Raw genomic sequence first — 12,344 nt, forward strand, 5'->3', positions numbered from 1 at the left:
CTGGTTCTCATTTTAAAGAAGACTTTCAAAGAGCAGGTTAGACGATTTGTGCAGAATAATACAAACAATGCAGTTTGCCGTTGCTGTTAAACTTCCCCTACATGCTGCCAAACATGTTTGTATGAGAGGAATTTGTAAATCAATTCTTTCAGGGAACATACACACATAAGCAATCTGTCCTTCACTGCATTTTTTTCATATCTTTCTTTCCCTTCCTCTGCTTCTGTCTCCAAAGTGTTACAAACCCTCAAACCCTAAAATACACAGTAACACAGATGAAATATACAACTAATTCTGTTACTTAATTCTCAACAATCCAATAAAGCAAATTTTTTTTTTCCAAGTTAACTGAAGAAAAAAATAGAATAAAAATCTTCTGAACTATAGTAGGCTGATATATACACACAAGTTAGCTTTTATACCCATTACAGTATATCTCTACATCTTTTTCTAAGGGAAAATTTTGGGGGGGGGGTGATGTGAATGCTCATTATCTTAATTGTTATGATAATTTTGCAGATATATACTAGCATTACATCAAAAATCTGTCATAAATAGTTTAAAATAAAAAAATTATTTCACACCAAAGAACTGGAATTGATAATTCAGATTTTGTCTTTCAAGTCTTTTTTCTTATGTATAAATTCAATATTCAGATTTATCCATATTATCCATAATACATACAAAAATTGTATCCTGTTTCCCCCAGAATTTCAATTATTATATATTCCTTATGATCATGGTTTCGATGATGTGAATAACATGTAATTAGCTTAAGATTTTGATTAAGTCTGATTTTAAGCTTTAATATTTTTCTCTACAAGTACTGTTATGTTATTATAAATATTTTAAAACAAATATCCTGCCATTTTTAGGATTTTTTCATAAATTATCATAGGATTTGAGCTTCAGAATTTGAAATTTATTGAAATCTTGCACTTTGTCCTTTTGACATGATACAAAACTAATATTAATCTAAGTAAACCTGATACATAAGTGCTCAATAAATATTTATTAAATAAATTATATTTTGTACAGTTGAAATAATTGCCTATTCAGACACACACACACACATACACACAATCTGTTAATTAATACATGTGATATAATAAAAGTCATACTGATCCTGCAGTTAAAATACTAATGATTTGTCCTTGATTCTATTAGCTCTGACACCAGTAAATCCACAAATTCTCTGAAAATCAATTTGTTTTTGTTTAGAATGAAATCTAATATATTGGAGGTATAGATGGCTTTCAAATTCATAGAAGTACAAAACACAACCAACTCTTGAGAGTTAACTACTACTGTTATTTTTAGAATGCTGCAATTTGCTCAGTGGGCTTTATAATCCATACTTGAAAGCCATGCCATATTATACAAACGGGTTATAATTCTGATAGATAGCTTTTGACATACAGTATCCCCTATATTATTGAAAATAGATAAATAGAACCTGAATATTTTATATACAGATATAGTATCTTCTGTCATAAGTAGGTGAAAAATCATTGTTTTATAATGACACATAAGGAATTTGATACAATTGATGATTTAATGCTAGATTTTTTATCCTGTACAAGAACTGAAAACAACTTATAAAGAAGCTTATCATGACCTCTTGAGACTGTTTATGGGATAGTCAGTGTCATCTGGGATTATTGTTGCCTTAACATGTTGGGCGCCTCCAAAGAACTTTGGTTGATGTTAAGGGCAACTAAGCTAAAGGGACATGCAAATTTTTGAGCCTAAGTTTTGGCTTGGGTCTATGAATAAGTAGAATGTGTGTATTCAACTTAAATCTCTTCAGAGATGAAGGGTACCAGGAAAATAGGAGGCTACCTTTGCTTAAGGTTCAAATATTCATTTGGAGAAACAGTCAAAACTGAAAGATAAAGGTTAACACTTGGGCATCAGTGGTATAGTAAGCATTTGAGAAGGAGGATTGGATTCAGGTAATTATACATGTATCCTTCTTGGCCTGAAATTTTTATGAATGTACTGATTTTGGACTCTGGAGTAGCCCTTAGAGGTAGAGTCAGATGCTTGGGTTAAGGGACTAGAAAGCAACAGGCATCAGGCAGAGATTTTGGCAAGCAGTGATTCTGGCAAAATGATCAATGTGCAGAAATAAATAGAACCAGAAAGCATGACTCAGAGGTTGAGTAGAGGTTGTAAGGGTGGAAAAAATAAGTGGACCCAGGGTAAGAGACTCTGGGGACCCACTGAGACTTAGCCATTGGAGAATTAGTACAGGAAAAGTTTCAGGACCAGGGCCAAACCTCCAGAATGATCTAAATGATTCTCTATTGACTGGAGGTCTGAAAATCTACGTATGAACTAGGCCTTTTTAACTATGAAATTCCATTTCCTGTACTTAGGTAAAGGCAGTTTTTCTGAACAGAAGTATTACAGAAGTAGCTGACATATCACCTCAGTAACTTTAGCTTCAGTCCCTACTCAACACAGTTATTTCATGAGCAATAGACAATTTTAAGCCGAAACTTTTAAACTCTCTTCTGATAATATTAGAAACTTGATACACTTTAAAAAGTTAATTTTCCCTACATTTCTGTTTCAGATTGTAGGTCTTTATTAACAAATAAATAGAACGTGGCTATTTGCAACTTAATTTGGTAGGAGGAAAGATCAAAAATGAAGGAAAGCACTAAGGAGAACCAAGTCCTGCCCTCTGGCATGCCTTGGGAATTCATTCTCATATATGGATTAAATTGCTAGACCATGTCCTGCTCAGAAAGTACTTACAAGAACAGTCTCTTCCTTCCTTTAATCAAAGAGTTCATAAGAATGAACTCTACTAAATTAGGTCAACAGTCCTTTTTATCTTCTTTACCTCAGTGAATTTGTGAATTTAAAAATAATAACCACCACCAAAAGTAATATACATACAATAGTTTCAGCACTCAAGAAAGTGCCTAATTCTTTTGAATAACTCCCAAGAGTAAGAATCATTCTGATTTCCATAATTTAATCAACTTTATAACTTTACATGGACAAAATATTTATTTTCAGCATATAAATATTTTCACTTAATATTATGCCTATGAAATTCATCCATGTTGCATGTAAAGAAGTTTATTTTTGCTAATAGCTGGGTAGTATGCAGTGATTATAATTTATTTATTATTAATGAACATTTGGTTTGTTATCAGTTTAGAGCTATTACAAGTAAAACTTCTATGGACACTTTTTTGTATGCCTTTTGGTACATATTATTATTTACTTTTTTGGGACATACACCTAGAAGTGGAATTATTGGGTTTATACAATATACATACGTTTTCCTTCATCAAGTACTGTCAAATATTTTTCCAAAGGAGTTGTAGAAATATGTACTTTTATAATTCTACCAGCTTCATATCCTCACCCATACTTGGTATTCTTTTCTTTAAAAAGAATACTCATTATGTTTATGTAATGGTGTTTCATCATGGTTTTTAATTTGTATTTGTCCACTTACTAATGATATGGACCACATTTTTATATAATTGTCAGCCACTTTCATATTATCTTTTGTGAAATGTCTGTCAAATTTTTCACTCTATTATAATTAGGTTGACTGCATTTTTCTTATTGATTTGCAAGAATCCTCTACATATTCTTGATATAAAGTATTTGTCAAACATATGTACTGTAAATCTTTTATCTTAGTCTGGGAAATGGGTTGCCATTTCCTTCTCCATTTGATCTTCCCAACCCAGTGATTGAACCTGTATCTCTTTTGTCTCCTGCATTGGCAGGCAGATTCTTTACCACTGAGACAACTGGGAATTCTACTAATGGCACCACTCTAGATAAATGGACCAGTGTAATATAATGGGATATGTAAACAGGATTGCATAAGCCGTTAACGTAGTTTATGGTTTAACTGTTTGCAAATCCAGGCCTGTTTACTCCTAATGTAAAATCTGAAACTAGCCTGCCTTCTGTTATAAAAGGGCCAGAGGGCCGCTGCCTTATGCCTGGCTGGTTGCTTTGGAAGCAGCGTCACATAGTTTGTGAAATAAAAGATGCCTGCCTTGGCACTTTAAGATGTGTATAACCACGTGGTATTTGGCCCTACATGAGAATTAATCTCTTCTTAGTCTTGCTATAAGAATTTCTGGAGAATGATCTGAATAAGTAATATTACACTTGTGTAGTATGTCTAAGTTTATTAATTCGTTTACTAAAAGCATGGAAATAACTAACATTTTCTTTTCCCCAAAGTGGTTATACTATTTTTTTAACTTTTTAATTGAAGTATAGCTAATTTACAATGTTGTGTTGATTTCTGTTTATACAGCAAAGTGATTCAGTTATATATATACGTACATTCTTTTTTATATTCTTTTCCATTATAGTTTATCACAGGATATTGAATATAGTTCCCTGTACTAACAATAGGCTCTTGTTTATTCATTCTATATGTACTAGTTTGCATCTATTAACCCCAAACTCCATCTGTATACCCCCCCACCCCCTTCCTCTTTAGCAATCACAAGTCTGTTCTCCAACTAACATTTATATTACGATGAATGGTGTTAAGATAAGGCTGCACATAATCTCTTATTTAACATTATGATGATGCTATTAAGTAGTCATGTATCATTAATCTCACTTGTCAGATAATTAAACCAACACTTAAAGACATATATAACTTACCCCAGTTCACACAGTTTGCCAGTGTTATGACGAGAACCAGATATTTGGCTGTATAGTATATTCTTGCCTTTACACAGTACTCCACATGAGAGATCTGCTCTATGAGAAAGTCAGCTCAGTGAAAATGTTTACAAGAGAGTCAGAAATTTACAGTAGACAAGCGGCATGAACACATAATAATCAGACATAATCTAGAGCCTGTGAAGGCTATAAGTCACAATTGTGGATGCGTTTCTAGTTTGTAATCCAGGTAACGTCATCTATGAACCTCACCAGCCTTAAACTGCCACATTTGGGACAACTGCAGAGATTAGCTGCATGATTTAGTGGAGCCGCTATAGAGAGCAGGACACTCAAAATGACCCCATGGCCCAGAAATGAGAAGCAACTTATCATCTTTCTTTGCATGCTTGCATGCATTCAATAAATATTTACTAAGATGTTAATATGTGCCATGCCTTCCTCCAGATATAAAGAAACCTGGAATAATCAAATACATATACTGCTCTCAATTCCTGAAGTTTGCAATCTATCACGTGGTATAAAGTGCATACAATGCATTCATGGCAACTGCACTACAAATGCCAGACAATTTGAAATTCTGGGAATGAAAAGAGAAGCAATCAATTTTCCTAAGGAATATCTAGTACAACAGGAAAGCTGCCTACAGTATGAGAGCGTTCTAAGAAAATTTTGTCTAATAAAAAAATGTCCATGTCATTTGTCAGACATGACATGGATTAACTGCCTTGAAATGTCTGGAAATATTAAATACTAAAGTACTAAATACTCCATATGAGCTAGATAAGGACAAATACATAAGACTTTTAAAGCAAAAAAGGACATTGCTACACAGACAGAAATTATAAGTGAGTGTAGTAAATCACTCTGAAACCAGGTATAATCAGATGCTTCTGTTTTATTGTTCTGAAAACTTGGAAAATGCTTGTTTACATGAGCGTCTTGCCATTTATGTTGAAGTCTCTGTATAGTATAATACAAATTGAAGTCTGTCAATATATTATACACTTCCATTTATATTGGAAGTTTATTATTAGTTTCTTCTTTGGAAGAAAGGAAACATTATTGGTTAATAAAAACATATTCCTTGGCTCTTTCCTGAACAGGTTCAATTGAATATCTGCAAGGGAACAAAATAAGGGAGATAAGGTAGATAGTGTATAGTCTTGAATTATTTTGTGTTATGTGTTGAGGTAGGGGAAATGAAATAAAAAATACCAGAGATACGGAAGGCTCTTGAGATAGCATTCTCTGACTTTGCCAAAGAGTTGATAATGAATGCCTGGAAAACAGTTTGCGAGAAAGGATGACTAAATGTCATTCATACCTTGCTTCCCTCTAGCCATACAAATTTGTTGTTGTTGCTGGAGATGGATAGTAGGAAGCTGGAATCATGCCAAAGCTTATCTATAATTTTTCTAATATTTTGTAGACAGAGAAATTCACATCTCTGAAGTAACACTCACAAATTATTGAGCATTTTTTTTTCTTTCACATGGTGAAAAGAAAAGCTGGAAAAAGAATTCTGTTACTTCATCAAACCAGCATGGTTTATAGATTGGAAATGTATGATTTGTCATTTATGTCTTGCTACACTGCTGTTTAGAAAGAAGAGTGTTGATTCAACACCAACTCAAGTGTTTATGGAAACTTAATTGCTTTGGTTTTATCTGTTGGTCCTGTCAACTCCTGGCATTGCTCTCCCCAACACAATGCTGTCTGTATTTTTGTCACTGATGTCTTCATAAAGAGTTGCTATCCAGCTTCAAATATGGTTTTAAAAGAATTTGGGACGTGTTAGAAAGCACAGAATAACTTGATTGGCATATGAGTCCCATGTATGGATGCCAGTTGGCTGATTCATTCACATCTTTCTTATTTTCATATATTGTCCTTTTTCTGTTTAAGCTACTTAACATAGTATGAAATAATCTGCCATGACGTTTTTTTCCCCCTAAAACAGAAAATCGAGACACATTGGTCTAACATATGATATAACAAAATGATAGAACAGAATAGAATTGGATTTATCCCAGAAAAATCTTTGGGAGATAGAGGAAGACTACTGTGTTTATAAGCAAGCACATCATGTTTGTTAAAACATATGCATCTTAAAAAATTTTAAAACATCAATTATTTACTTAACAATTGGCTACCAAAAATTTCAGAAAACACAGTAATTTTAAAACAGATAAATATAATGAAACAAAAATAAAAAAGCCATTTCTTCCTGACATATTTTTTGTGAGAGTGATATTTCTAGCTAATTCATAAACTGGTCATCAATACCATACCATGGATTCAATAATAACTTGAACAGACTAGAAAGGCCTTTTGCACAGAGGAATAAATTTTTGATGAAACACTGGACTGAAAAATCTGGAGTGTTGGTAATTCAATTTAGTACTGCTCAGTTTGTTAGATGTGCCCACATTCATGAAATATATAATAAATGAACTACAAAACTATATATTTCATGGTTAGAAGAACATAAAAAAAAATTTGATTTGGTGTCCCACGTTTGGAGTAGGTTAATGATTGATGTTCTCTGCTCAAGAAGCCTCCCTTTCTGTTCCAGTTCTTGGGTAGATAACATTTCCTTTTCTTTTATCATTCCTTTTTGAAAGTTAGTTGCACAGTCCTGTCCAGCTCTTTGTGATCTCGTGGACTGTAGCCTACTCGGCTCCTCTGTCCGTGGAATTCTCCAGGCAAGACTACTGGAATGGGTTGCCATTCCTTTTTTATATTCTTATAACTGTGCTTATATCTGCTCTCACACAAAGTAACATATGTCCCCTTTTATTAGAGCATTTACTTTAGAAAACTCGCAATTGTAAATTCTTTTTCTCCTCTGTGACTGTGAAACCTTTGGAACCCAGGAATCTCTCTCTCAAATACCTTGGAACCATCCTTTGAAATGTAAACATCAAGGAAAATAGAGCCACTTCCTGTGGGTCCCTGTGGCAGGATAAAAGCCCAAGTTCAATAAGCAACAATTAGTAAACACATTGTTGTCAAGTAGTAATCACACTGACTGACCTACCCCCTCACGTCCTCCAGTACTTTTCCATTAGTTTGTGCTGGAATGTAAAATCCTCTTTTGTTTTAACTGAATTGAGTTCAGTCTTTCTTTTCTCTTGCAATATAGTCTTGACCCTTACTGCAATAGTCTTGAATACAGTTTTCCTTGATATTTTTAGAAAATGTTAGGTGAAATTTTTCTTTTCCACTACCTCTCTTATTATTCTCCATCAGTTCTTCTTCATTGTTTTATACTCCAGGTGAGAGTTTGTGAAGCCTTCATTTTGAGGAGACATCAGAGAATTGAATTAAGGTGAACTCAAGAATGCATGGGGTTAGATTAACATTGAAAATGTCATCATCTTCCTATGGGAGCTTTCCGGGTGCTTCCCTGTAGCTTTCCTGGTGGCTCAGACAATAAAGAATCTGCCTTCAATGTAGGAGACCTGGATTCGATCCCTTGGGTGAGGAAGATCCCCTGGAGAAGGGAATGGCTATGCACCCCAGTATTCTTGCCTGGAGAATTCCATGGACAGAGGAGCCTGGCAAGCTACAGCCCATGGGATCCCAAAGAGTTAAGAGTTGAACATGACTGAACACCTAACACTTTCACTTTTTCACTTTCCTACAGGAGCAGAATTTATCCCTCCCAACTTCAGACCTGACAACAGTCTAGGGAGAGAAAGATTTCTTTTATACTCAGCATTAAGAGGAGGCTTGCACTAGCAGAGTAAGAAAGGAAAAAGAGCAAGAGGATACAGTTATTTTCAAGGAATAGTGTGTAAAAAATACTTAAAGACAAGACAGCAGAAGAAAGATACAGGTCACTTAGAGAATCAGGAAAAAAGAGAAAGGTAGAGAAATTAGAAAATGTTAAACTCAAAAATGCAAAAAAACCCAAAACTCCTTAAGCCTCCACTAAGTAAATCCCTAAGTTTTGTATATTATTGGTGTGCAAAATATTTGAATGCAAAGGTGGGCTCCCCAGCTTCTCAACAGTTAGTAGGAAGATTAATCTTTCTCTCTAGATGTATAACCAGAGAAGATAACTCACCAAACTGGAGGTGGTATAACACGTACTCCTATTTACTTTCCCAATTGCCTCTCTTTCATCAGCCTCCTGTAACCCTGGGAAATGGAGAACTATCCTACATGGGTTATATAACATAGTATTCAGTACTTCTAGATCTCAAATTTAGAATACGAATGAAAATATGACCTCTAATTTCTAGAAGCAAAGAATTTGTGACTTATTTTATGTATTTAGATTCTCTGTTAGGATGCACAGTAGAAAAGCCTGAAGTAAATTTCTAATGTGCTATATTTCAATAATGTCAAATATTTGTGAAAGTACTGAATACACTATCAAATCAAGAATTCCTCAACAATTCTGTTTAGCTTTTGGGATATATTTCATATTATTAGTTAACAAATCACTTTCCTCAAAAGGTGATCCTACCTACTTTTTTGTTCTCACTTGCTTTCTTAACCATTTAGTCTTCATTTGGAAATCTCTGCATTTTGTTGTTGAGTAAATCATTTGATAGCTGCTTCTGGTAGGGGTGGATAAGATAGCACAATGAACATATTTGTATAACATGCAAAATCATTTTTTTTCTCCCTTTTTAAAAACCTGTAAACTGAATTGGCTCTTTTTACGTTATAATGACTTTCCTTGTTTGTTGGCTTTGATATCTTTTATTCTTATGCTCAAAATATTTGCTGATCTATGATTGTCAGCTTATATTTAAGAGTGAAACAACACTACAGACGCTCGCTAGGAAGCTCAATCTGGGAGGGTAGACTTAGCAACTGGTAAACTTGACCATAGAGGAATCAAACATCAATGTAGCTTTTCTTTTAGAGAAAACCCCAAGATACTCATGGATTTACCTGTCAGTTTGGTAAAGTGCACTGATGCAGAAGAGTCCTTCTTGGGATTCTTAACCACAGGCATGGTTTTCTTTGCTCCTAAAGTGAAGTCCAAATGACAATGAAGTTTTAAAGCATATGACCCTCTTTTACTCTTTTTCCCCTCCTCTTTTCTGATTCTGTGTTTTCATTTTTGTTTCTCATTCATTATAGCCACTAAGTGATTCCCCGTTGGTGGGTGGAAGCAGTAACTGATAATTCAGTTTTATCATCTGACCATTCATCTGGTGTTCTTGGTTGGTCAATGATGTTAATCTGTTCGCCACTAGGTGAGAGATGATCGAGAATCCAGTTTGTTAGTCATTTTCCATGATATTTCTGGTTGCCAGCTCAAAGAAATAAATAAGTTTATGCCTGCTGGGAAGGAATGTGCAAGTCTTTTGTGTCTGTTTACTTGTGATCTGTGGCTGAGGTTGTAGAACTAAAGCTATAAGCGCTCATGCGTTTGTCTGCCTGGGAGCTAGTGTGTCTACAGTTAAGAAAATCCTGGCCTTTCCTTGTGTCAGTATGAAATGCTTTCCTATGTCCAGAAATTACTAGTTAACTATTGTAAAAGGGATGTACACAGCTGTGGAAAGTTGTGCTATGTGAAAGACAAATGCATAGGACAATTAAGGAGATAACAGTATTCAGCCTCTTGTGATAGGGAAACAGGTGAAGATTGCCTGAAAGAAAAGGAGTCTGGAGTTTTACAGAGTCAAGTAAACAAAGGAATCATACACAAGTGTATGAGAGTCAGGAGGAAGGAGAGAAAGTGCCATATTTCTGAATATGTAAGAGTAGGATGGTTCTTTGTGGCTAGTCTTTTCTTGGAATCAACACATGCTTGGGGGATTTCTTGATAGTTGCTACTTTCCAGGAACATAGAATTCAGATACAGTTCCACGTTGCCATTCAGTTAATTTCTTCAAATGTTTGTGTTTGACTGTCAATTCTTATTTTTCTGCCTTTCATGTTTTTCTCTTTAGATAATTTTGACTAAGAGTTACAATTGCAGCACAGAGAACTCTACTCAATGCTCTATAGTGACCTAATTGGGAAGGAAATCCAAGGGAAATATGGGATATATGTATATGTATAGTTGATTCTGTCTTTGCTGGACAGCAGAAACCAACACAAAATTGTAAAGTAACATTTTTATTATTCTCTGATAAAAATAACAAAAATAAACAAATGTTCTACACACAAAAAATGAACAATTTATAAACGGTATTTCTTATTAGGTTAGTTACAGATATAGATCTTCCTTATGGATTGAAGAAATCCTACTTTTTAATTTTTATTTTAAAAATTTATTTATTTATTAATTTTGGCTGTGCTAGGATTTTTCTCTAGTTGACAAGAGCAGGAGCTACTCTCTAGTTGCAGTATATGGGCTTCTCATTGGGGTGCCTTCTCCTGTTGCAGGGCATGAGCTCTAGGGCACACAGGTCCAGTAGTTGCAGCACACGAATCTCAGTAGTTGTGATTCCCAGGCTCTAGAACACAGGCTCAATAGTTGTAGCACATGGCCTTAGTTGCTCCGTGGCATGTGGGATCTTCCTGGATCAGGGATCGAACCCATATCTTCTGCACTGGCAGGTGGATTCTTTATCACTGAACCACCTGGGAAACCTTTAGATTTTATGTTTTTATCTTTTGTATCATTCAACTTCCTGTTTTTTTTTTTTTTTTTAAAAACACGTTTGATTGCACTTAAGTTATAAGAAAATAAAATTTCTAAGTGAATCATATAAGAAAATAAAATTTCTAAGTGAATCAAGCCATAGACACAGTCCCTTTAAAGCATGCTTTTTGTTTGTTTTCTTTTCTGCTGGAGGGGGATGGGCTGCACCTAAGAAGAGACAAGAATGAATCTACTTGAAGAAAGCTACTCTGGTTTTTCCACATTTATTCTTCCTTTCATAATTAACTTTCTTTCTTAATCTGGTGCTATGATTTCTAAAAGGTAGGCATGTTTTGTTTCTGAGTTTGTTGGTCAGATTTTCTTCCAACAAAAGGAAGTTTTAAAGGCAAAACTTATTCAAATAGGAAACAAAACCTAGACATCTGGGTTCCATTTTCAGTTCTGTTGTTCCGTGTTGTGTGACTTAAATAGTTTTTAGTTGTTTCATCAAAATAGCATAGTCTGTGCCCTGCCATTCATCAACTTATCCTGAACAACTAAACCTTTCTGTGTCTCAATTTCCTTGTTTATAAATGGTGGTACTAATAAAACCTGTTTTGGGAGGTTGTTATGATTGAATGAATTAATATCTGTTAAGCACTTAGATCAATGTCCCAGAACATAGTAACATCTGTGTTTTGTTAAATATATAAAAATTAATAAATCTGAAAAAATGAAAGAAAAAGTTGCAACTATTATTTCTAGCAAAGTCTATACAAGGAACAACAGTGACAAAGAAATATATATGTATGTTGTTTTTATCTCAAGGAGAAATAGAATAATTTTGTCTTCAGGTATCAGTTTATTCTAGACAGCGAAATCATGAGACATACATAAATGTTTTTCAAAGTTTGCTGAGTCCCAGTTTGCTTCTTTGTTTAAAGGATGAATATCTTCCTCTACAGTAGAAAAGATTACTCTTTACCTTCTACAAAATGTGCCTAGATAAAATTCCTAGTCTTATCAGCATTATTTTAAATTATTAATATTTCTAAAAAAAATGGCATTACTCTCTCTGTGTTTCTACGGGAAGTGGGAC

This window comes from Dama dama, chromosome 7, assembly GCF_033118175.1.
Source record: "Dama dama isolate Ldn47 chromosome 7, ASM3311817v1, whole genome shotgun sequence".
Classification (NCBI taxonomy): Eukaryota; Metazoa; Chordata; class Mammalia; order Artiodactyla; family Cervidae; genus Dama; species Dama dama.